General features: G+C 46.0%; 1 protein-coding gene across 1 annotated transcript in view; it reads right to left on the bottom strand.

The window, feature by feature from the left end:
- hspa4l (heat shock protein 4 like) overlaps nucleotides 1-5,000 on the bottom strand; it is a 59,097-nt gene that overhangs the window by 14,468 nt on the left and 39,629 nt on the right. The window lies entirely within an intron of this gene.

Here is a 5,000-nt window from a genome sequence, read left to right on the forward strand (position 1 = left end):
GATCTTTGTTCTGTACTTGGTTCTATGCCTCTCCCATTATGATCTTTGTTCTGTACTTGGTTCTATGCCTCTCCCATTATGATCTTTATTCTGTACTTGGTTCCATGATCTTGGCTCTGTTGTCAGTTTTTTTTTTTTGTAATATATTTTTTGGGGCTTTTATGCCTTAAAGTCGACGATCTGGCTGATGGGGTGGGATCAGGAGTGTGTGTGTGAGTGTGTGTGTGTGAGTGTGTTTGTGTGTGTGTGTGTGTGTGTGTGTGTGTGGGAGAGAGAGATGTGTTCAATGATCTAGCTAGGCTGGAGTGGTATTAGTCCAGTCATTTTAAGCCAAAATAGGGGTCAACGTTGAACAAATTGCAACAGAAGACAACTTAACTGATTTTGTATCCTCCATATATCCTGAGTAAGGGGGAAAAGCCCTGAAGAATCCCAATAGGGGAAAGTTTAAAAAAGACCTAAATATACCTATTCATGCGCCTATACGGCTTTACGGAGACGTGGCTAACTAGCCATCTCCCCCCGGCTAACGTTGAGCTGCCCGGCTTCAGTGTAGCTCGTTTGGACAGAGACAATAAACTTTCTGGCAAAAAGAAGGGAGGTGGACTGGTGCTGTACATAAACAACAGATGGTGCAACCCCGGACATGTTACAGTAAAGGAGACTGTATGCTGTAAGGATGTGGAGTTACTAGCGGTCAGTCTATGACCATACTACATGCCGAGGGAGTTCTCGCACGCCATTGTTGTTTGTGTTTACGTTCCGCCTCAAGCCCTCCCGGACACAGCGTGTGACATCATTCACTCTACAGTCGCTAGGCTCCAAACTCAGCACAGTGATGCCTTCTTTGCGATCTCTGGTGACTTCAACCACATTACACTGGATTCCACCCTCCCAAACTTTTACCAGTTTGTTGACTGCCCAACTAGGAAAAACAGGACAATAGACCTCATGTATGCAAACTTGAGGGATGCTTACAGTGCCACCCCCCTTCCCCCACTGGGGAAGTCGGACCATAACCTCATTCATCTGCAGCCAATGTACAAGCCAAAAGTTCAGAGGCTACCAGTTGCCACGCGCACCTTCAGGAAGTGGACACCAGAAGCGGATGAGGCTTTGAGAGACTGCTTTGAGTCCACTGACTGGAGTGTGCTACTGAATGGAGGACTACAGAAGGAAGATGGAACAGAAGTTGCAAGAAAACAACATGAAGGAGGTGTGGGACTGTATGAAATCCATCACTGGCCTTAAGAAGAGCAGCAGCTCTGAGGAGGGAGACCTGGACAGGGCGAACCAGCTGAACCACTTTTACAACAGGTTGGATTGCCCTGCAGCAGCTCCAGGTACTGCTCTTGGTTGCGTGCCCGCCCTACTCCCACCTCCCAGTCTCCCAGTCTCTCCAGCTCTGCATCCCGGGGACATCCAACGATCGGAGCCCCCATCACCCCACGCCTTGCCCCCGCCTGATGCCTCCTTGCCTGTGCCTGTTGAGCTGTCCAAGACTCAAGGAGGTGGTCATCCCCCAGCCCCCACCCCACCTCATTACCAGTGCAACACTCACTGCCACCATCACTGGATATTGCACCCCTCCCCCACATGGCGACCACGAACAATGAGGTGACAACGACCTCAGTCAACAGCCATCAGACACACCAGATGCTGCCCCCCTCCCCTCCCCTCCCCCCCTCCACCATCACTGCTGATCAGGCTATCACACCTCTCCCCCACATGGTGACCACGAGTAGTGCGGCAACAATGGCTTCAGCCAACGGCCATCAGTCTCTAGCCACACGACAACCCTCACAGAAGCACCCCTCCTCCTCCTCCCCCTCCACTCGCCTCACTCCCCCCATCATTTCAGCGGACCAAGTAAGTTATCTTTTAAAAAAACTCCATCCTCGTAAGGCAGCCGGGCCTGACAGACTGTGTCCAAGGCTGCTCAAGGCCTGTGCTGCTGAACTGGGGGAGCCACTGAAGCACATCTTCAACTGGAGTCTACATCTCGGACAAGTTCCAACACTGTGGAAGACATCATGTCTCACCCCCGTCCCTAAGAAGCCACACCCCAGTGAGCTTAATGACTTCAGGCCTGTCGCTCTAACATCACATGTGATGAAGACACTGGAGCGATTGGTCTTAGGTATGCTCAGACCCCAGGTACGCCATGCACTAGACCCTTTACAGTTTGCATACCAGGTGAAAGTGGGCGTGGACGATGCCATCACTTATCTTCTACACAGGACACACCTGGACAAGGGGAAAAGTGCTGTGAGAATCATGTTCTTTGATTTCTCAAGTGCTTTTAACACCATCCAACCCCTCAGACTGGGAGACAAGCTCTTGCAGATGGGTGTGGACGCTCACCTGGTAATCTGGATTACAGATTACCTGACCGAGCGACCACAGTTCGTCAGACTGAAGAACTGTCTCTCTGACACTGTGATCAGCAGCACCGGAGCGCCACAGGGAACTGTGCTCTCTCCAGTCCTGTTCACCCTGTACACATCTGACTTCTGCTACAACACCGAGTCATGCCACATGCAGAAGTTTTCTGATGATACTGCAGTTGTGGGGTGTATCAGGAACGGGCAGGAGGAGGAGTACAGAAGCCTGGTGGAGGACTTTGTGCAGTGGTGCAAACTCAATCATCTCCAACTTAACACTTCAAAGACCAAGGAGATGGTGGTGGATTTCCGCACGTCTAAGCCCACTCTGCTACCAGTCCACATTGATGGGGTCAATGTGGAGGTGGTAAGCACCTACAAGTATCTGGGTCTCCACCTGGACAATAAAATGGACTGGTCAGCCAACACTGATGCACTCTACAAGAAAGGGCAGAGCAGGCTGTACTTCCTGAGGAGGCTGCGGTCCTTCAATGTGTGCAGCAAGCTCCTCAGGATGTTCTACCAGTCTGTTGTGGCCAGCGTCCTCTTCTATGCAGTGGTATGCTGGGGAGGAAGCACAAAGAAGAAGGATGCTGGGCGACTTGACAGGCTGGTAAGGAAAGCTGGCTCTGTAGTGGGAGCTGAACTGGAGTGCACTTCAATATCTGACAAAAGGACCCTGAACAAACTGATCAACATCTGAGATGATTGTCCACAGCACTATTGTTAAGCAGAAGAGCCTGATCAGCTGGAGACTTCGCTCACTGCCTTGCACAACAGACAGACTGAGAAAGTCATTTGTCCCCAGGGCCATTGAACTGTTCAATGCTTCACTTAAGGGAAGAGGAGAGATAGACTTCTCTGCTTAGTCTGTCTGCCTCTTCACCCCCTCCATGTTTGGATACTGTCTGTCCACTAGCCACTTGTACCACTGTCTTTCTGCCTCACTGTTTGCGTGCTATATTAGCACATTAGCACATATGCATAACCCCTCCCTCCATGCCACAACTGAACTGTGGCAACACATACCTTTTCTTAAAATAGTTAAATATATAGATATATAGACTGTATTTCTGCACTGTTGCACTGTTGGACTTACTCATTTGCACTATCACCATGACCACTATCACCATTGCACTCACTGACACAGAGCACCTTACCATACCTTACTATGCACAGAGAATCACAGGCTCAGTCCCTGCCTCATTTATTGCAAGCGCCTCAATGATTGATTAATCACCACTATGTGGATACTGTTTTTAGAATTGATTTAGATTAAGTGTTAGCTAGTATAATTTGTATTTTAGTATATTTAGTATATTCTTTCTTCTACTGTCCTTATTGCTTAGTTGTGTTTTTATATTATATACTTTAATTACTTTTTCTGCTGTTAAAGAATGTGTATGTGTTGTCTGTATGCTGTTGAGACCTTGAATTTAACCTGGGGATCAATAAAGTATCTATCTATCTATCTATCTATCTATCTATCTATGTGCAGACTTGGCTTGTGTGTGTGTGTGTGTGTATGAGTGTGTGCAGTGGTATGCCCTTCCTTATGTGCAGACTTGGCTTGGCAAAGGAGGGAGAGCTGCTCATTCAACCCAAGGCATGGCTCGTTCTCAAGCAGATGAGGACAGCTACTTCAAGCCTCTTTGGAATTTATTTTAAGTGTTTTACCTTTTCTGTTCTGTTCCACTGTTCTGTTTCAACTATTCAGCTAAAAAATAAATAAATAAATGTTGAAATTAAGTGTTTGCAATTTATTCATAATCAAAAACAGATACAGGTGGGTTAAAGAGTGATACTAAGAGTGATAAGAAGCCCTAGTGAATGCTTGATAAGTAGACTATAATACAGTAAATAAACAATAAATAAATTGAACAATAAAATGAACAATAAACAAATAATACATAATTAGGTTGAATAATTAAGTGAAATTTTCGACTTGCAGACATTACAACTCTATATCATAGTACCACCAAGAAATAAAAACTACTTTCACCCCTGGGTATATTTAGGTCTTTTTCTAAACTTTCCCCTATTGGGATTCTTCGGGGCTTTTCCCCCTTACTCAGGACATACTGAGGATACAAAATCAGTTAAGTTGTCTTCTGTTGCAATTTGTTCAACCTTTTTTCATAAAATGACTGGACTATATCGCCAGACTCAGAGATCGGCTGGATAAACTGGAAAATGTTATAAATAATCATAATCCATGAAGTTTGGGGTGTTGTGTTGTCATTATTTTTTTTTATTCCACTGCTTGGTTGAATTTCCCATTGTCCTACGTAATTTAGAACGACCATTAACCGTATGTTATTTGCACACCTATGAAGTAGATCCATTTTGTTGGCCGTATCACACTTGTATATTAATTCGCCAAACTCGTTGTGAAGTTTAAATGAACTGTCACGTTGCATCTGAGGTGTAAAATGCAGACGTTCAGAACATGGCAACATTGTAGCATATGACGGAGGTGGCTTTTAGCTAGATGGATGACAGCAGGTTAAGTAAAATAGCGATGTTTCAAAGCTAAAGTTCATCAGAATCTTGGGATACGCCCGCTTGACAACGGGAGAGATGGAACTAACGACTGGCATTTGGCCGTAGTAACCA

The sequence above is a fragment of the Alosa sapidissima genome, chromosome 1 (genome assembly GCF_018492685.1).
Source record: "Alosa sapidissima isolate fAloSap1 chromosome 1, fAloSap1.pri, whole genome shotgun sequence".
Classification (NCBI taxonomy): domain Eukaryota; kingdom Metazoa; phylum Chordata; class Actinopteri; order Clupeiformes; family Clupeidae; genus Alosa; species Alosa sapidissima.